General features: G+C 41.6%; 1 protein-coding gene across 4 annotated transcripts in view; it reads left to right on the top strand.

Annotated features, from left to right (window-relative positions):
- The first annotated feature begins 4,028 nt into the window (after positions 1 to 4,028).
- PCDH11X (protocadherin 11 X-linked) overlaps positions 4,029 to 21,964 on the top strand; it is a 490,198-nt gene continuing 472,262 nt past the window's right edge. For 3 of the 4 annotated variants that reach the window (XM_057425083.1, XM_057425087.1, XM_057425088.1), the window contains exon 1: positions 4,029 to 4,518. The gene's annotated coding sequence lies outside the window, so the exon portion shown is untranslated. Of the gene's footprint in view, positions 4,519 to 4,669; positions 5,892 to 21,964 lie in introns of those variants that run through there. The other variant, XM_057425086.1, reaches the window with a different exon arrangement.

Consider the following 21,964-nt stretch of genomic DNA (forward strand, 5'->3'; position numbering starts at 1 on the left):
GACTTCCTACATATTATCAGTAGTAGATATGTACACCACTGCAAAAGGGGAAGCTCTGAGCTTCCCCTTTTGAATGACCAATGCTTGTGGTCATTACCAAGCCCAGATGGCAGTGTCAATTGGTGTTTATGAAGAATGGTGCAACACAGATAAACATTACTCCTAGAAAAGGTGAAACTTGGGAATTTCCATTATCGAAAAGCAGGAGTAAAAACAGTGCTAGTGCTCAAAGGTCCCAAGTGGGATTTATTTTACATTTGCAGTAAATAGGGATGAGGGAAAAGGAAGAGAAAGAAACTACTCTTCACATAAGTATAGGGAGAATAAAAGTCAGGATTGAGGCAAGATCCTGGTAAAAGATGCAGTTGCAATTTGTTTTCTGAGTTTTTCTATTGCTCTGACAGGAAAAAAGAAACAAAGCAGCACTATGTGAGGCCTTCAAGAGGGACAGACCTCCAACCTCATCTGTCAGGCTGGTGAAAGTAGCTCTTTTTTGTTCCCTGCACTGGTGTCCATATATGCCCCATTCCCAGTAGGGAAAGGAAAGCTTGTGTCTCTTATTTTCTTGCATAGAGACATAAAAGTGAATTATGATCTTTCTTTGAGACTGTCATCTACAGTGGCCTCTCCATGACTTATCTGGGTGACCAAAGGAAGGCCACTCTTGCAATATATTTCATGTGACCTTTGCAAAAATGCTGAGAATTTGTCCTACAGGCAGTGCATTTTTATTAACAGGTTATTCCATGACTGCAAAGCCGGTACTTGTATAGTATCTATGAGACTTTTATCCTTACATTTGGAGAAGTTTATAAAAAAATCAGTGTCTGTGGGAAGAGGAACCACATGAATTGCAATCAGAGAAAGGCAGGGTCACCCCCTGTTCTGCAAGCAAGCCTGTCTGCACAGCACCCAGCACCACAGTCGCAGGGACCTGCTAGTGCACATACTGCATCCAGCATCCTGAAGAATCAGCTGAAGGTGCTCTATGGAAACCATATTTCCGAGAGTTTTCCTATTAAGTGCAAGTTTTAGAAAGGAAACAGGCTTGACCTTCACAGTATGCAACACTTTGGCTCTGGGCCTAGCTCTTTTCACATGTGAATGGTTCCTGTAGGGCCTCTTCATGTGCTTAGAGTAACAAACAATTTCAGGACTTAGACCTTGATCTGAATCAAGGGTAGCAGCAACTCCTTCCGAGATACAGAAATAAGTTTGTTGGTAGCAAAGTGATGTGTCTGCTGCATGGACAGAGTTAATCTTCTCTGTCTTTTGACTCTTCATGTTCGTGATGTAACCGCTTTGGTTTGTAAAGGGGTTTGCCCTTTTTAAGGGTACCACTTTCCTCCAATATTGATTAAATAAGCCGTCTACTCCTTCCATCTTGGGGGGTTCCTTTTAATGAAACAGTTTTCCCTAGCATTGACTTCTGGCTGTGTATTTCAAACACAGTTGAGGCTGAACTGCTGGATCCACTGTAGCTTATCCTCAGATGCCACTTTGAAAAGCAGGATGGGTCATTCCCCTCCAGACATGCCACTTGCTTTCCTTTCGGAATGGCTGATGCTATCGCAGTTGATCACTCTTGCACAGGACAAACCACCCTATAGGTCATTTCCTCTCGCAGTAATATTCCAACTCCTTTCTGTATATTTTTTTCAAGTAATAATCTTTATTATCATTTCATCTGAAGCAGGGGGGACAAGAATTATGACAGTGTCCATACCATACACACAAATTCCTCCATCAGCTGCTCCTCCCTAGGTGTAAAATACAGTCATCTGTTAGGAGATGCCTTCTATCTATTGCAACAAGACCTGAATGCAAAGGGTATTAACAGGATTGACAGCTGGTCTTAATCGTGGTGTACACCAAACACACATAGCTGTGCACTGCTTTTATTATGTGTCTTTTTGGTGTTTATATATGCTTTATTTCACATTTCATTACAAAATCTGCAGAAATATTAATAAATGGGTATAACTGATGGTCAGGCATTACTCTCAGCATTGTGCTGCATGGCAGCTGGGACATGAACTCTAATCTGTGGGTGATGGGGTCTGTACATGTGGGTCTAGACATATGAGATGCCTCTGCTGTCTGAACACATACAGGACAAAAATAATGATGTCAGAACTTCACTAAACTTATAGAATTTATCCACCAGTGTAGTAATATACAATGGGCTAGTCAAGGTCAGGTGACTGAAATACAATATGGAAATACAACCTGGAAAACCAGGAATTACATCTCTGTGGATTGTTTCAGCATGGCTGATGGCCATGCAACTGTTCACTCCATGTCCATATTCAAAAAATCCCACTGAATGTGTGAGTTAACAGGTAACATGGAGAAAAGTCACAGAATGACTGGGGATTTTTAGAAGCTGTTTTTAGAATTCTCTGATCCTCTCTCTTCTATACCTTTATTTCAGAGAAATTCTGGCGTTTCAACTATATTTAGCGATGAAAGTGAGACATCACCTACATCTCACTGCAGTGAAGAAGGTAAAACAAGGCTTTCACATACATTTTCATACTATTTTTAAAGAGACATGTGCAAAATGTGCTGTTTAGGGGAAGTGCAGTGTCTTTTCTTGATCATCAGAAAAGAGTTTGAAACTGCCTCCTCACCCAACAGCAAAGTACAGAAAAAAAAAGCTAAATTATTTACTCATAATTATTGTGTTCACTGAGAAGCACTTACTGCAGGCATCTGGCAAAATACTGCAAATAATTCAAGATACCCAAATTATTAAAACCAACACCACAGATTAACCATTAACTAAACTGCATTTTCAAGCAAGCACTCATGGACAGCCGAGCTCACCAATTCAAATCCGCTCTGCAGCGCCTGACCCTGCACTCAGAATGCACGGGCTGGGCCAAGCTCGCTCCCCCGAGCGCCGCTGTCGCTGAGCGGTGCCCGGCTCGGAGGGACACCCCGGCCACCCGGGGCCAGCGAGGCGTCCCCAGCCCTTGGTCCCCGCCTGAGGCTGCGGCTGACCCCGCGCTTCGGTTCTGCCGGCTCCCAGAGACCGCAGACCCGAGCAGCGCCCGACGAACCGTGCGGGACGCCCGCCCGCAGGGGCCCCGCGCCGCGGCCCCACGCTGCCTCCCCGCTCCCCGGGAGCCCGACTCCCGCCGCCGGGGCAGGTGCCGCTTGGCCGCCGGCCCTGGCCCGCTCTCTCCCTCGCCACGGGAGCCAAGCACGGAGAGCGGGTCCCAACTCTACGCCACCGCACGGCGTCCCCGGCCCGGCCCGGCCCCGCGGAGGCATCGCGCGTTGGCGGCTCCGCAGCGGAGAGGGAGCTGCGCCATCGGCCGGCAGCTTCTCCGGCCCCATCTCGGGCTCCGCCGGGGGATAGAGGAGGCACCCCCGTGCTGTCGAGGTCGGCGGCCGCCTCCGTGGGCACAGACGCTCTGCCCGCCGGAGCCGAGCAGCCCGAGAGGGTTCCTCTTCTCCCACACCGGCACCGCCGCGGGGCTGGAGCAGGCGGGAGCCGGGCGGACGGAGGCAGGGGCGAGCCGCCGGCTGCCTGGCAGCCCCGAGCTGGGAGCGCTGCACCCGCTCCGGGCCCGAGGGCCGGTCCTCCCCGCCCCAGGCGGGGGAGCGCGGGGAGCCGCCCGCCGCAGCACGGCCGGCCCCTCTGAGACTCTGCTGCGGGGCTGGGGGTGCCGGCGGAAACCGGGGCTGCCCCTCCCGGCGGAATGGCGGACCGGCCCCATCGCCGCTTTCGGGGGATTCTCCGAGAGGAAAAGGCAGGGCGGCTCCGGGAGGGGGAAGCCCCCTCGGCTCGGCTGTTCGCATCCCCGGCGTCGCTCCGCCTCCTGGTGCTGATGTCAGCCGCGGGGAGGGCCGGTTGGCGGCGGCAGAGCGGGGCGCGGGCGGCCGCGGCAGAGCCGAGCCGGAGACGGAGGAGCTCCCGCCGCCGGGACAGCGCAGGCTGCGGGGCGCCGCCGGCAGCGAGCCCGCGCCCCCAGGGCCCCGCAGCAGCCGCGCCGGGCCAGCAGCCACCCGCGGCGGGAGGCGGCGAGCGCCCGGCGGCTTCCCCGCGGGGGACCTGGCGTCCCGCAGCCGCTGGCCAGGGAAGCGCTGCCCGCGGAGCCGCGCCGAGCTCAGAGACCCCCGCGCAACTCGGGTTCCGCGGCTGGACCTCTGAGGACTGGCGTGGGGCTTCCCGGGCGCGACTGCGTTTCCATCCTTTTGCGGCTGCAAAGGCAAACGATTAACTAAACCCAAAAGAAATAAAACAAACTCAGGCTCACCTAAAAGTTAGGAGACCTCTCCCCTCCCACCCTATTTCTTTTATAATCTTGTTCCCTGTGTGGAAGTCGCTTATGAATCGTGCTCGGCACGCTGCATGGGAAGAAGCAGCTTGTGTTTTGGATCGAGGATTTGCTGTTGCAAAGCGGTCTAACTTCCATGCAGCGGGGCAGCCTTCACTACTCTAACCGCCTTGATGGTGTGCTAAGGAGCCCGCGCAGATTGGCATCTTGTGCAGAGAAGGCACTGAAGGTAAGAAGGGGCTTGTGGAAAAGAGGGGGTTTTATGTTATTTTATATGGTATTTTTTGTCCAGCATCCCCCTTTCAGCAGACCATCAGCAGTATCGATAACCAGATAAAATGCAAGTCTGCTCCTGTGAAAAGTACGCGGAGCTCGCAAGTGACTGCAGGAGATAGATGTGCTTTAGTCCGGTACGGCAGCGTGGCCGCGGTCCATGCTCCCACAGCGGCCAAGACCTGCCTCCGGCTCCGGAGCGGGGGACGAGCGGTCGCGGTCTCTGCCGGGCAGTTTGCATTGGCTGCTGTGTGTGGTTGAACGTGTGTGTACCCCATTGCCGCCCCAGAGCATCCAGCGCCCTGCTGGAGTCGCTGGGGGCTGCAGATATAGTGCCTAGTATTAATGAGCGAGGGAGAGGGATGGGAAAAATCCATATGGAACATTTTATTGATGTGATCGTAATCCTGTAATGGAGATTGCATTAAATGAGGATTGCATCCTAACGCCTAGCTGCTGTGGAGAGACCGGGAAGCAGAAACTGTGCTGGATTGTAAATGAAGTTCTTTGATTGAAGGATTTTCTTGAACCATGAAGGGATGTCTGTAAGCTTAAAGTTGCGGTGTATGTGGAGTACCAGAATGGGATAGAAACCAGATCAAGCTGAAATAGGTTTTCATGTACTCGGGCTCTGGATACAGTTAGAATTGGTTAGAGGCATTGCAGTGATGGCCAATGAATTCTTGGTTTCATATATGGAGACCACAGCAAGGCAAGGAGGGAGGAAAACACGGCAAGGCAAGGCGAGAATGTTACCATTTGGGAAGAGAAGGATGGTTTCTTTGTGACTTGTGCCATAATGGCACTAAGCTCACAGCCTGCAGAACCCTTGTAGGTGATCTGGGAAGCAGAGGATTTATCTCACTTGCCTTTTGCAACCTTGGTGTAGCTTCCTGCAAGAAGTATCTGCCAGGTGTGCATCAAGAGGCAAACAGGGACTCACCTGCCCCTCTCGGACAGCAAAAGGAGCTGTGAGCTTGAAAGAGACGAACTTGATCCCCCTGATCCCCTCTGTTTGAGCCTGAGTTGGTAATACATTTTGAGTCATTGTTGCTGCTTATCTCAGTTGGCAAAGGAGGGGAGAAGATGTTGAACTTGACTGAAGCACGGCAGACCTGAGGTAGATATTATGAATTCACCCTTGCATTCTTTTTGTGCTAATTTTTATTCTGGCATGGAGAACTGAGCCACAAAGAGCACCTTCCTCAAGATTTACTAAAAGGAAACCTGATGAGAACAGAAAGATTAAGCCAAAGCCAAATTTTAACTTGCTTGCCATCAGTGGAAGTGGCATTGACCTGTCAGATCACACAGGTAAAAAGATGTAAGGTAGGAATAAAGTTACTTGTTTATTTACTAATGTTACTCCCTCCCCTCCCCAAGTTGGCATGCAAAGAAATATCAGAGTGGGAAAGCACCATTTCTTAGTCTTTAAGTCCTAACTAATGTGAGCAGCAGAGTAATTCCTGTGGGAATACTCAGCAGCATTTATCTGTAACTGCAAAAGAGCTGGTTAAATCCCAAATAACAGAGAGGAAACCAAACCCAAAGATCTGATGTTATCAAAGTGATCTGTTCTCCCATTTGAGTTGTGCACAAAATGTGATGCGAGAGCTCCACAGTTCAGCCTCTCTCTTGCCGCATGTTTGGCATGAAGTTGAGATGGAAACACTTATTTTACATAAAATGAGGAAAAGCAGTGTAAGCGCATTGAGTTCCTCTGAAGCATTTTATTTTGGCAAAAGATGACTTTTCGTGAATTGTAAGAGATGGGTTTAGAATATTCATGGCTAAACTCCAGGGAGCTTAGTGTTAGCTCAGTAGGCAGAAGGTTCTTCCTCTAAAGAGATAGCTGGAAAAGATGTGTTTAAATTTCAAGCCATATTCAGTTGAGACTGTTGATTTCCACGTTTTAATATAATTTGTTATGCTTCTTAGGGGAATGATGCTTAATCTGGAAAATAAAGCGAGTATTCCTAGCTCACTTTTTATAGCAGGAGCAAGCAGTGTGCTTTAATTGTACTTCTGCAAGTGCAAATGTTCCAGATTTGACTGTATTTTTTATCAAATAGCAGCTGAGGAAAATTTGTCTTTTGAAACCATGGTTATCCGTGCAGATCTTGGTCTGTATTTTGCTACAGGAGAATTCTGCTTCATGGCTGCATTGTTCATCCTTGCAGCATTTCTTTAAATGTGAGCCTTGCTACAGTTAAAGGATAATTTATATTCAATGTAGTAGGGTCTGCTCAGTGGAACTGGCTTTATACATCACAGCCTCTGCAAAAAAGGAGATCAAAGATCTGAACCTGTGGTCCTGTATTGCATTTGTATTCTACATGGACTTGAGTAATCTTATACCGGAGCCATTCACACTCCCATAGTTAAGGATATGTCAGTCATTCCATTAAAACACCCATTTGCTTAGTGATTTAACAGCTAGTTTTAAAAATAGGCGCAAAGCTTAAGTTAAACACATTCACATAGTGGGAAAAAAAAAAGCTATCCTAAGCAGTGGAGTTAAAATAACATTTGGCATTTGCTAATAGAGCACTGTTAAGTGAAATTTATAGAAAGCTCAGTAGAAAATAATGCCTGCCTATAAAATTTAGAGATGAAAAAGGGGAAAAAAATCCTTCCATATTTAGGAAGCCCCTTGTGGATCCAGGTGAGTGCTTATACCTGGATTGTAAAAGGGCCTGAGATTGTTGAGCAGGCAGTAGGGCTTTTCTTAAAGGAGAACAGTGTTGGCTCAAAGTAGGGGTTAGTCATATCTTAGTTCAATGGTTCAGTTTCGGATTGCATTAGATCCAATGCCATTGGCACTATTCCAGTTAGCTCCTTTGGGAGTTAAGTCACAAGAACAAGAAAAGCCCCAAGCCCTATATCTTAACCAGTGAAGTTCTCCTTTCCCTAAGTGAAGTAGAACTACACATTTTTGAAACATGTCGATGGGGTGAGTGGGGTGTTCAAAGCATTTGAGGGCTGCTGCGGCTGAAGAGAGCCAGAGAGAGCACCTGAGAGCAGCCGTTGTGGTAATCATGCTTGCCACTTTACACAACCTAAACCTAAGTTTACACTTAAACACCACCTTCTCTTCTACAGCATCCCCACATCTTTGACAAGTGCCTATCTCAGTTAGACAGCCATCTCCTAACAGTGAGGAGGTTGCTTCATCTGTGCAATAAAGTGACTGTTTACAGTAGCTTTTTGCATATTTCAGGTTAGAATTTAAAAGACCAGAATTAAAAATACATGTGAATTCAGTGTTCCAGTTGCACGTGTTGTCTGATACCTGTGTTCATGAAGTGGGTTCAAGATACAGATTGCTGTATCCCAAGTATTTTGGATGGGATGAAATAAATGAGTATTATCTGAATGAAAGTTTTGTCATTGAACTAAAAATTCATAAGAGGGATAATAGGCATCTGTCCCAATTCCCTCTTTCTGCAATGAGGTCACCGGGAGGACATTTGTAAGACTTGTCTGTCTTTAGCGCAATGAAATAGTGGTGACTGTATCTTTCTTAGGTCTTAGGAACATTCATGCTCCTTGCAAATATACAGGCAAGTAATATGAAACAGGAAATTTCGGGTGGAAATGGGAATTTGATTATCCCTTAAGATCTGTGGGGAGACTCCCATTCTCATTATCCAACGGTAAAGTAAGGAAAAGAGGTTTAAAACAGTCTTTTTCAATTACGGTCTCTGAATTAGCACTGACTTGCCAGGAAGCATAAAAGCTTCTATAGCTTTTGCACATGTAAAAGCTCCACTGAAAGGAGTTTAAACTGCCCTTAAATTTGTCTTTAAGATGTTATATTGTGAATAAGAGTGGGATTAGTGGAAAATACATTTGGAGTGATAATAACAGTATTTCCTACCTCTGGTGCAGATGAATAAAGAGAGATATAACTTTTATTTTTAAAGAAAAATTCACTGTCCCATTTGAATGAAACCCCACCAAAGCCGCCTCACTCACATAGGGGGCTTCATGAGCACCAGGGAGAGTTAATGTAAAAATTAGAAATCAGATAAAAATGCCTGTGGAACTTAGGCTGTAGATACAATCAATTCACAGTAGTTTCGACAGTAAATAAGGAACTATAAAAGTTTTTTCTGTACCTGGGTCATAATGAAGCATTCTTTTCATGTGAAGTCTTTTGTCATTGCCTTTAACAAATATCCTGTTGAAAATTATTTCAGATACACTTAGAAATCCCACGTTTTGTCACAGACTACGTAAGATTCAGCATTCTTCAACCAACGTAGCCCAAGCCAAAGCTTCCTGCAGTCTGTGGGAAAATTCCTATTGGAACAGGGCCTTCCATAATTGCATCTTGCATTACATGAAATTTTGCCACTTGTTCGGGAGCTTGGCATGTTGATGTGGGGTAGAAGGTGTTGCTGTAGAGGAGTTTTGCTTGCAAGGATGTCAGAACTTTGCTGGTTTAACAGCACTAACTTTGCACGGAAGTTCTTTTGATATGACTGTTGTTTACCTTCAGTTAAGCTGCAATAGTCTCCTTGAGGATTACAGAATTTCAGGGGAATCTACATCAACAGATCAGCAGTGAGCTAAATATGCTCTCACAGGTGAACGCTGAAGTTATTGGAGTCTTCCAAACTCAACAGTGAAATTACAAAGGTGGTATTTAAAACCCATCACTGTGGGGTTTAACATGGCAGTGCACTGTGCTCAGAGACTTTGCCTGCCTCATCCTCCTGCCGGGGGAGCATCCTGCACTGCGTACTACTTTGATTTGATCTGGTTATTTTGGGGATGTTTTTGGTCTAGAAATAAGATGTCACTGGTGATGTGCTCTGTTTGTATATCAGTGTTTACCTCTTACAGCCTTATGGACATGGTTGTATTATTTTTGTAGGAATTTAATTAGTAATAATGTGTGTTTTATGCTGTCTACGGAAGTAGCATGAAATCCATGCTAAAAGGGAAAAAATGAAGTAAAAGTTTGGAGCGCTTTAGGCACAGCAGGTTTCATTTAACCTGCTACTAACACCATCATTGTTATGGCTCTGTGCTATCTTGCTAAAGAAATAAATGTGTATGTATGGAAATTTGTGTTCTACTGGATCTGTGATCACATACATGGGCACACTGAAACCAGTTTTGTCACCAGCTTTAGTTCCTGGCACATACAATGCACACATATCCACCAAAAGAAAAGTAAAAAGTATTTAGGGGGTAACAGAACTGAAGGTGCCATTGCAATGTAGCATAGGGAACAGTTATAAACCAGGCATGAACTGCCTGCCTTTAGCTGTAAGGCCGATTTCATTAGAAGGTCACATTTTCTGATAAGCCTCCTGAGAAAGGAAGTTTCATGCCTTTGGGGTGGAACTGGGTTTTATCTCTGCTACTGGAAGTCACAGTTTATAGTCATTTAAGCAGGTTTTGTGGTTGCTTTTGTAATTATAAAAATATGGATCTCCTTGGTTTTTGACAAATGGGCATGAAACTGTGTGTCCCAGCAGGCACATGGTTACCTGGATCGTTGGTTTTCCTTAGGTATGCTGGCAGCTTCCTGAAATGGAGCATAGCTTTCACAGGAGTCATTATGTCAAGGTGAAGGCTGGTTTCACAAACTGGGAAGAGATTTGCTTGGCCCTTGTATAATGTTTATGATGAAAGATCTAGACTTGACTTGTTGATGTTAGATAGCCGAAAAGTGTGCCATAGCATTCTCTAAAGAAAAGTCCAGAGCAACTCCAGTGTTTGAAACTTCATTAAATAGTGATTTAATAGGAACTGTAATGTGAATATATAACTCTGAACTCGGATAATTTGGGACCTCACTGTAGTAGTTTGTTCAGATTACAGTTGCTGCCAGTAATTTATAAATACATGCAAGATAGAAGGCATGAAACTAAGGCTATCATTAAATGGAGTAATGGCGTTACTTTGTCAGTCATTTAATTGACCCTTGGAAAATGTACATGGCAATGTGTTGTAAATTAACATCTAGCATACAAGGCAACACAGGAATAATGTTGGGAATGAAAATTGGGAATGACATGCATAAATTTAATTTTCTCTTCATCTCCCTGCCTTGTCCACATGTGAGACTTCACCAGAATGAATGGACTCTGTGCAAGGTTTCATAATGGTTTCCTCTAATCAGACTGCTACAAGAGACCAGTTAAGTTTATGTCAGACAAGTATGTGTCATGTCCAGTTATCAGAGAGTTCTTTTTAAAATTCATATTCAGGAGATCTGTAAGTTTTTGACTCACCAAAGAAAACTGGATATCAAGTAAATCAGAGGGTTTGTTGTCCTAGTTCATTGGTTACAGTTTTCTAAGACAACTAAGAATGGCCTTTTCCTCTGGCCAAGCAGCAGCTGCAGTAGTAGGTATTACTGCTCCACTTTCCATGGTTCTGCCATAGACTTGAGGAAAACAGTCACAGATGTGTACGTATGTAATAGTTTATGGCATTACTTAAATCTGAGGAATGAAAATTATAGAGAAGTCCTTAGATACTAGAAAATAACTATTTTAATTGTATATAATCAGTCTGGAATAATGATGACTACAAAATAGAACATTTTGGTATCCACATACTCTTCTCCTGCCTTCTTGGTTTTCATATATAAGCTCTTTAAAAAGACAATACCTGTAGGATAACCCTGTAAACTATACTTCCTTAACCAAAAGAAATATTTTAAATACCTCTTCAAAAGCGTTCAGACTTCTGGCCCATCAGTTCTACTTATTTTTTTTTTGTATCTTCAGTCCAATATCAGTTAGTTTTTATCTTTCACAGTTTAGCTTTAGCTACATATACAAAGAAAACTGTTTTCAAGACCTGCTCTGAAGGTACCATAAAGCATAACACAAGGCATGTCTGGGAGGAGTTCACAGAACATTAGCTCACAGTGTTTCAAGGTATAGGGGGGGAGGCAAAAGACATTTGGCATATCAGAAAAGAGTGGACCACTTGAAAAACAGTGAAGGTGAGTCAGAAAGCAAAGACATTAATAGTCTGAGAGATGTGTTGTGTGTGCATGTGGTCAGAAGCTGCTCTCTGAGCTGAGGAGTAAGGTCAGCGTGTGTTGGATGTCAGCAGCGTTACCATGAGGAGCGAACCAGTAAATGTTGTGGCTGTGGTCCTGTGCCAGTGCTGGGCTCTGAGCGTCACTGAATGACACAAAGCTTGGGTGCTAAAGGAAGAGGAATCCTTGATGACCAAATGCCAGTGGCTGGCTAAAGAGTTTTGGTGTTGCCTGCGGCACTTGTGAATGTTTTAATGAAAGCACCTACAAATTCCTGCTTTTCTCTCCTGTCCCCTGACAACAAAGAAAATTTTGCCCACTCTTTCTCACCTTTTAAATTTGATTGAATCATTTATTAGAGCATAACATTACAGAGTAGAAGGATATGTTCTAATAGAAGAAGAAGTGTCATTTTAACAGGTACATTAAAACTTGTTAATAGCCCCTGCCTTCTTTTTCCAACAAGGAGGAGACAAGTAATAAAGAATTCAGGTTCCTCTTCAGTGATAGAGAAACTGAGTTTCTTTTGGCTCTTTGAAAACAACGTGTCTTTGAATTAACTTTGTTAACTGAAGTTGAAAAGCAGGAAATGAATAATTTTACCATGGAACTGAAGCAGGACAAACATTTTCAAAAGGACTTCTGTAGTTTGGATGTACAAGTCCCATTTTCAAAGTGAGCTGGACTCCCAAAGAACCTAAAGCTTGTCTGCTTTCAGGAATCTTCTGAGTGATTCTGAAAACAGTACCATTTTTGTTAAAGACTGTTCATAGTAACAGTTTGTGCCCCGTCCATGTTTTCTTACATTTGAGTATTAGGGACATTAAATCTAGTCACATCCACCATTCAGAACATTGTGGAAATCAAGGATGGTTATTCCATCAAAATCCTAAAAGCATAACTCTGAACTTAAGCTAAAAACTTGCAGTCTCTACCAGAGTTGTACAGAATAAGCTTTTTTTTTTTTTAAAAAAAAAAAAAGGAATTATGTCCTTTTATGAACTTTATTTTATTCAAGCAGATTTAAAATACTTAGGAGGAGCAGAAGAATTAGAAAAGCTGTCATAGAGATGACTCTATTATAGTAAGGCTGTACAGTATCATGGTGTGGGTTGAGTTTGAGGCCTGTTACTTCTTATTTAACATTCTGTATTTTGTGGCTCATCATGTAGACATGGTTAAGCATGAACCAGCCTGTACAGCTAACTGTTAACTTCAGCACTGGAAAAAGACCTGGTTATATTTTAAGACAATCACACTAAGCGTGAATTCCAGTCAGAAGGAGACCCTTTTAACTTCTTCTGTTCATCTAAACTTTAAAATTCAGCCAGAAAAGCTGAGACAATAAACAGAAGTTAAAAGACTGGAGGAAGAGTTTATAGAAAGGGAAAGAACTGGCTGAAATTTGCCTGATTAAAATAGGTTATTTTCATTCATTATGGAATGGTGGGCTAAACCTGAAACCCAGTGTATTGTCCCTTAAGTTGGAGAAAACGGTAAACATGCTGGTACATTTGTTGTGATAGGACAGTTGTTTTTGTGATTGTATTGCATTACACAGCTCAAAATTGGTAAGAACTTTCTAGCAGTATGAATGGGTTTTGGTCTGATTCTGTGTCTGAGTAGCTCTCTTTGGAATCACTGTGTAGGGTATTTCTAAATTACCAAAAATCTTAATTATTTGGGAATGCTTAGCTCCATGCGCTGTGTTATACACAGCATAACAGTAGCTGCTTTCTTTGGACATCTTTTCATCTTGGTTACTTAAAGTAGATTTCAGAGGGGTTTTTCTATTATTTAACATCAATGGGAAAATAAGAGCTTAATCTGGCTTCATGTAAATGCCATTTGCTATGAGTCCCCTTAATATCAGTGTTTGTTTTTGTTGTACTGCACTTAACAAAAATGAGTATTTAAGAAATGCTGTCTGAATCAAAAATAGTACAACATCAGTCTGCAAAGAGTGTATGGTCTCAGTTCCTTACATGTAATTCATTTTGGCAGGTACAGTACTTTTAGGTTTTATTGTATTATAAACAGTAAAAAAGCTTAAAAGAAATCATTGGAAAAAGGTTTAGAGTAAGTGATTTAGATGAGGCTGGCAGGTGGTACAGTGTGGCTATTGCAGAATTAACTACATTCCCAAAATTCAGTCACTTCAGAGTACTGGATCTATGCCTTGATTTAGTCATTGCTGAAGAAAAGTCAACACTTTGCTGATCTGCTGAACTGTGAGACAGTGGCTGATGGAGATAGGAGTGAACCAAAAGAAACTGCTTGCTGAAAAATTTGGGATGCTTCAGTGATCAAAGTGACAGCTTGGTCAGGACATCTCTTTAACTGCTGTGTACATGGTTGTATGTATATATGAGTACGTAACACTGTGACATTGCAGATATGTCTGATGGGGAAGGCAGTAAAGTGTAGGGAACCTCTAAGGGACAGTGCAGCTAGCGCAATGAAATTCCAAAATCCTCAGTGCTCTTGGAAGCCACTGCAGTAAGTTAAATACCTGTTGATGAGCTTCACAAAAGTTAGACATGCTCAGATATTTAGTCTGATCGCTGAGGGAATAATCATTTTTAATAGACTATTTTGTGATCCATAAGAACAGATTAGGGATGCCATCCATCATTTTGTGAACCACAGTTTCGGCAGATTTTCCTCTTTTCCTACACGCAGCTCTGACTGATGTAGTTCTTATAACCTCAGCTGTAACTGTTTTGGAGGGAGGAACATGTAAAATCCCCTGTGGGCTGGCAACGGCTCATTTCTTTCTCAGATTTTGGAGATCCTACTCCGTTTTCTGAAGGACCCTGTAAATGGGAGCCCGAGGTGTAGTTACGTATCTCAACGCTGGTTGCTATTCTTGTCTCAGTGTGCGCTGGCTGGGGTAATTTTGAACTGGGATAACCTTGAACTGAGGTTATATAGACAGGCTGCCACTTCAACAAGTCACCTATTCACAGTCTTTCTGCAGCGCTGTTCTGAATACAGTTTAAAGGACTGCTTTTGATCTATGAAATGCTTTAGTTTTCTTTCTCCTTCTGAGGAAGACCTGCTGTATGGTTTTGTTCTTCTGTAAAAAACAACGGGAAAGCAGAAGCTTCAGCTTTATAAACCAAGCTGAGGGCAAGGAAACCTGAGACCAATTCTTTTTTGTTAGGTCTGCAAGACCTAAGTCGACATTCAGAGCTGTAAGACAAACACATTAATTCAGCTTTTTCCTGAGGGTTTTCTGGAGTGGACACGTTAGGTGGAGTGTAATTCTGTTTGTATTTGTGAAGAGTGTTCTGCTGATGCTTCACGTTGATGGTTTAGTGCTCTTTACTACAAGAGTGTCTGGTTGACTAACAGGTTCCCTACAAAACCACTAGAAATGCAGTTTCTAGAGAGGGTCCATATATGGACTGTGTGAGTAAGAGAATAAGATAAGGCTGAAAATAGACAATATTGTTATGGGCAGAAATGTAAGTACTTTTGCTAGACAGAAGAGTAAATGAAACCAAGGTTATTAAAAATTCTCCAAAAAAAAAAAAAAAAGAAAGATCTTTACAGAAGCTCTAATTTATACTTTGTTTCAGCATGGATTTATTTGTTGAAGCAGGCACTCAAACAGAACTCATAGACTGGAAAGAAGTGATGAAGGTGTCTGAGTCTCAACTAGGATTCATGATTTGCTGCTGTTAGAGTTAGATTAGACTGCTTCTTTGTTTCAGGTACTTTCACTTATTTTCCATGCTGCCTGTATAACACGATGTCATTGGTATGTTTTTTAAATGTGTAAAAGGATCATGATGACTGCATATGCTAAATTTAACTGAAATTTATGTTTAAAGTTATTTCCATAGTTTTGCATTGATTTATGTGGGCCAATTTTAACTGAAAGCTCAGCAAAATACTGAGTGTACTCATTCACTATTTTCCACCCTTGCGTCTTGCTGTACCATTTCACTACCCATTCTGCTGCTGCTCTTTGAACAAGAACACTTTCCCTTCAAAACTACTCTGGTGTTATTAAAATATTACAGTTTGCTGTTTGCAGTTGATTTGTAGTTGCTTGGCCATTAAACAAAGTCGTTCCACCATGATGGACTGTTTCCTTCAGATGACATCAAGGGAAAGCTTCATATCCTAATGATTTGTTTATCTTCATGACTGTGTATAAAAGGCTGTATTGCCCTTGTACCATTAGACACTCTCAGTCTGGTATTTTCAGAACCCTGCAGAAGTGGATTTTAAATAAATGAACAGAGCAGATGGTATACAGGGGAACCTTTGGTAGGCCAAGAAATGAAATCAAAGTTTCCTGAGTTCCAGGATGAACCCTACACAGGGACTCATTTTCCATCACTAGGAAATTTAATACTAAATTGCTGATCTACAGCATGTTACAGAATGTCCTAAATATGCAGAATATTCATAGAAAAAGTGTATGCTGTGGAGGGAGATCTGCAACATGTACTCTATGCTTGCTAGCACGTATTTTAGACAAGGGGCTTAGGCTTGCTTTGAGATGATCAACCCTGATGGTGCTGAATATAAAAATGTCAGTATAATTAGTCATCTCCAGCAAAAAATGATTTTTGCCATTTTATTTTCACTGTGTGGAGGAGGGGATGAACTCGTTTTGAGTTGCTCTCCATCATTTAGGTTTCCTAATTTTGCCTTCGACTGGGAACACTTAGCAGTGACTTTTTTCCATTTTGTATTCAGGGATGGGCTATTTTATAAGACAAATCTTAACTAAAGAAATGCTGTGATGAGCGAGTGTGAACCAGTGGTAGTTCAGAAAAAGCTGTTCCTTGACTGATGCTCAGGAACAGGACACAGAGCCGTAGATGATTAGGATATAAAGTGAGCTATCTAGGCTATTCTAGTGCTAATCCAGACTCTCTCTATTAAGCTATACAAGTGTTCACAGTAGAGACTTCACATTAAACATTCTGAATCAGGCACATATATATGAACAGATTCTGTTTCTGTGTAAGTGCAACTACAAGAAAACAGTGTCATGCAGATTTAAGGTGGTGTCCACAAACAGACGGTTGTTCCGGTCCTTTCCTTATTTGAACCACCATAAAAATCCTCAAAAGATACTTGCATGCAATCATAGCTAGACAAGATAGTGTAATTTAAACGTAGGGTTGCCATCATGAGTAATGTGTATGGGTTGTATAACCATTGGGAAACCTCAGATTTTCAATTTCCCTTGGAATGTGCTCATTATTAGAAGGCATTACCAGAGTATTGTTTGTTGTAAGAGAAGAAAATCCAGTTCAAGTTTTTAATGAATCTCTTGAGAGATTCATCAGATTTACAGGTTAAAAAAGCTGTAAACATTCTGCTGGGAGTAGTCATTAAAGAGAAGATGAATGTGAGTTATCTGTACATTTCTTTTGAAACAGAAACCCTGAAGATGATTTACAAACCAAAAAGCTGTTTCTTTTTAAATGGTCTGTACTGCTGCATTATGTAATGAAATGCAAAGAATGATTAAAAATAAGTTTGCAAGATGAGAAGCAGTTTCACTATTTTGTCTGAAGACTTTTACAGGGAAGACAGCACTGATCTGAATTTGAAGGGAAGAAGCCCGAGACTAGCACTTAATCTCTAGATTAGAGAAAGCATTGCAGCAGAAGGAAAAAAAACCCTTGCTGCAAGTTAAACAACTTAGAGACCTTATGAAAATTAAATAAAAATTAATTAATAAAAGGTCTGTAGATTAAAAGAATAAATTCCTAAAAACTCAGCTCAGTCCTCTGGTGAGTTACTTTTTTAGTAAATCAAGAAGTGCCAGCACAGGACTGCTAAAAGGCTTGCCCTTCCACCAAGCACTTCATACCCTCGATTGCTCACTCAAGCTTGACTGCACCAGCAGCATGCTAGTAAAACCTCATCATTTGTGATGAAACAGTTTGTTTAATCCTTAATTTTTTTTTTTTTTCATTTGAAGTATTACAGATGCAGTGAAGGGAACAGTTTTGAATATACTGATAAAAGAGAAAATGTAAATACCTATTTCTAAACTAATGGATCAAAAATGGTTGCTTCAAACTTCTAGATCTGTCATCTAAGATTCCTCTCAACACCTTTTTTGTGGTTAGTAGCCCCTGCTGCTTCAGAAAGCTCTAGATCTGCCATGAAGAAGACAGTTTGTTTGTTGTTAGGAGGAATTTCGGCATTAGTTTTGTTTTGTTGGTGTAGCTCTTCAATGAAGCATAAATGCACTGAAAACTTGGATAGCAACGGAACGTGAACTGTGTCCTAACCGCATCTGTTGAACATAACAACAGTAGTTTCACATTCATTCAGCTTTCCAAGAGGTCACACCCTTTGCAAATAATATGCACAGCAAACTGCTGTATTCACAGAGCCTTATCATTATGAATAGCATGAATTTCAGCTGACACTGCCATTCACAACAGGATTCCACCAGGTCAGTATATAACTGTGAATCTGGTCTTAGTCACACTGGAAATATTCAGCATTCCAACATGAAATCACAGTAATACCAAGAGTATTGGTACTTGTGCTGAATTTTCTTCATTTTCTTAGTATTTTCGAAAGAATACACTGAGTCTTCCAATGTATGTGTATGGATGGGTTTCTTACCTGTACGTATGAACCTGCTGTGGTCATAAAAGTCTTAACTTATGTCCTTGGTCTGAATAAATATTGAGTTTACAGGTTTTGAACAAGCTTCCTCAGGAAGCAGTCCCAGTAAAATTAATCTCTGATTGGAAATACCCATGTGCAGAATCCTCTTCAGTAGACTTCAGTCATGGCATTTGTAACAGTGCAAATGATGATGAAGGTAAAAAGACAGGAATAAAGACATTAAGTCCACTCTAGCTTAATACTCAAATATCACAAACCATAAAGGAATGTACTCATTCATGCAGAATAAGTTTTTGCAATGTAGCCTACTGGTGGTTAATGGAGGGTCTTGTGACATGTTTTCTAGTGTTTGGGTATGTCTTAAATATTAGTGTGGCAGCATGTTAGATCTTACGTTCTTTACATTCCCTTTTTACAGGAATGTACACTTGGCCTGTAGTTTCTCTAGATGACTGGAGAACATTTTGCCAGTTTTCATGTATCCACTGTCCACTGCTACCTTTCTGTGCCTGTTTGTCTCCCACAATCTCTACTTTTCCCACAGATGCAGGCCCAAAAGCAACATGTCTTCTTATGAAAGCAATGGGTTCCAAATGATGATTTGACATCCTGTGACTATTTCCTTCACAAAGGCTTGCAAGGTTTTAGGAAAAATGCTAGCTAGTGCACAGACAGTTTGGCTCTCAGAGCCCAGTGTTAAGGTTAACAAGTTGTAAATAGCTTCATGTTGCCATTATCTCAAACCCCTGCTGCTTTCAGGACATGATGAGGACTCTAATAAGAATGCTGTTCATGGCTCATTTGTTTTTTTTTTCCTCCCCTTCTCTTGCACAGCACTTCCTGAAGAGTAAGATTTAAAAGTTGGATGGCTTGTGATGGGGTTCTGATGCAATTCGTTCATCTTAGTGACCAGTATGTTACTGATAGAACTCTAACAAACATCACTTAGATGAGGGGAAAAAAACAAACTGAACTATTTATAGAAAGGAATCTGTAATTTTGGATTTTTTCCCTACAAGACTAAAGACAGCGTTAAGAGAGATGAATATATTTACAGTATCTAGTGTAAACATTCATATATGTATAAGATTTTTTTACAGCTATATAAACGTGCACATCTTGATTGATGTCTGTTGAGCTGTGCTGACTTACAAAAATACATGGATTGTATCTGTCATGTCACTCTAAGTTACAGTATTTCTGTTTTTCAGACATATATAAAAATTCAGCTTGGTGTATTTAATGAAACAAAATATTTTCAGCACTTAAGACCTGCTTGCTTTGCTTTTGAGAATTTCTAATGTATTAACTTAGGCATGTATGCTCAGTCAAGCAGTCACCTTTGGAAAAATGTTGGTAAATGAATCCTTATTAGTATATTTTTGTAATGAATCATCAGTGTGAATTTGACACTGATCCAGGAATACTTAGTATATTGAAATTTGGAATGCTGCATGATAATTTCTTTACAAAAGCAAGCACCAACACACGATCACTAAAGAAACATTAGACTTGGATATACTGGGAAAGAACTGAAGCTTTATGTCATTTACCTATTCGTATTTTCTGGCTTAAAATGCAGGAAAAACTCATATGATTTGATTTGAAGAAGAGTGAAATGTGTTCCAAGTAGACATAAAATAGCACTAACAGCAGTACTACACCAGGAGCACTGGTGGCAGTACCACTCAGACTACCCAACCAGGAGCAACAAAATTCTCATGAGATGATTTTTCGCAGGAATTTCTAATGTCTCAGAATAAGAAAAAGAAAACAAATGAGGCAAACCTCATCCCATTGATTTTCTGTGTCAGGAGCTGATGGTCGTTATCAAGTAGTTTTTGCTAATTTTATTTTAGGTGGGAAGGAGGGATGGAGGAGAGTACCTTGTGTTATCTAGGAGCACTGTGTCATGCTGCTGCCTAAGATATGTCAGACCCTGCCTTGAGCCCACTAAAGTTACAATGGAGCTGAAAAGAACCACCTGTGTAGGAAAGAATTAGACAGAGTCCTAGAGGGAAATTTTGTAGCTGTGAAGACATGGTTGTAGAAGTACATGGTTGAAACACCTAAGTACTGAAGATGAATATGCTGCAACACCAAGGCAAAGTGCCAGGATGAAGGGAAAGTGTTCAAAGATACTGTGGCATTGGAGCCTTGCAATAAAGAGAAGCTTTGAGGCAAAACATTGAAGTAGTGAGCAAAATATCAAAAAGCCTGAGACGTTTTGCCAAGTTAGCAGAGAACAAGAACCAGGGCGTACATTAAATTCTTATGGAGGAGCACCCAAGTGCTGAAGGAAATGCTAAAATGTTCAGATAAAATTGATGGTTCTAATGCAGAATGCTTAACAGGGAAAAGCAAAGTGAGAGTTGAGTAGCTTCAAACTGAATGGCTGAACACAGGAACCATGGCAGTAGTCAAACTAGTTCATTTCTTTTAAACTAAGTTTTTTGGGAAGCTGATGTTATGATTCAGGCTGGGCTTGATTGGTAGTCTGCGTACGGCAACACCAAATGATTTAACGGTGTTTGGGGACAAATGGGAGACTTTTTGCAGAGACAGTTATTCTAACACAGAAGACTATTGTTTTTTTACTACAGAGGAAAGTTATGTAAGAGATGCAGAAGTGCACCCTTCACAGTACTGCTATGTATAAAATCCAAATGGGGAAATTAGTTTGATAAAAATGCTCCTTTGGAGGCTTGAAATCTACAACATGCTACCCAATGACACCAACACGCCTTAAGATCAAAGGCTTGTTTAATAGCTCAATGACATGTTGGCAGTTTTATAGGATATGAATCCTACTGCTCAAGATCTTCAGGAAAGTTTACCTTAACTCACACCCATCCGATTTCACTTCTGCAAAGGGAATGCATGGCACTTCAATAAATGGGACTTGGTTTTAATATAGAGGAAGTATATAATTTCTTCAATATTCAGCTCCCTTGCTAGTCATGTCTTTTTTGTCAGTATGTGTTTATTTTAGAAGTAGGAAGGGGACTGTAAGGTAGATGATGTCCTGTGACTGGTGTGGAGATTCGCTGAAGGGAAATGAGATGCAAGTTTTAGCAGAGCAGAAGACACTGCCCTACTAGCTTATTTTCAGGAAAAACGTGATGAAACTGTAGAAAGGGGGAAATGGGTATAAAATTGCAGACTCAACTCAACCCGAAGTAAACTTGACTCACTGTAATAATGGTTGAAGAACCAGAGTGATGACAATTTGTGTGTGAGATTTTATCTATGTAAAGTAATGCATATTTGTCATGGTTCAGTGCACCTTGAAAGGGAATATGGTGTATACTATATGCATGTTGTTGTCCATGGAGTTGGCAAGATGCCATTTAAGTCTGCATTTCTGTTCATGAGAGATTGCTCTGCTCTCAGCTGTATCAACTATCGCTTTAGGTAGGGACTGCCAGTGATACTTTCTTGATTGTTGCAGAAATCTTTTATAAATATAAGATTTTTAGTATGATGCTAAGAGGTTTTTTTTTTTTTAGTGTAAGGGATTTTACAGTTCTGATTAGTGTGTCCATTATCATATCACATAAATATGACCTCACCTGATAAGACCAATGTTGTTTCACTTTACTTCACCTGTTTGTTCAGATAGCAAATGACATCTGCTTCCACAGTATACAGCATCTTGTGTTCTCTGCAGGTTCTGACAGATTGATTGCAACAGAACATAGATGAATGTATTTTCCTTGCACATTCAATATGAAATATGGAAAATATATTTTGATTACCATCTTCCATA

Source organism: Pezoporus wallicus, unplaced genomic scaffold (assembly GCF_028554395.1).
Source record: "Pezoporus wallicus isolate ANWC-B61680 ecotype Strahan unplaced genomic scaffold, APGP_CSIRO_Pwel_v1 scaffold_6445, whole genome shotgun sequence".
NCBI classification, from domain to species: domain Eukaryota; kingdom Metazoa; phylum Chordata; class Aves; order Psittaciformes; family Psittacidae; genus Pezoporus; species Pezoporus wallicus.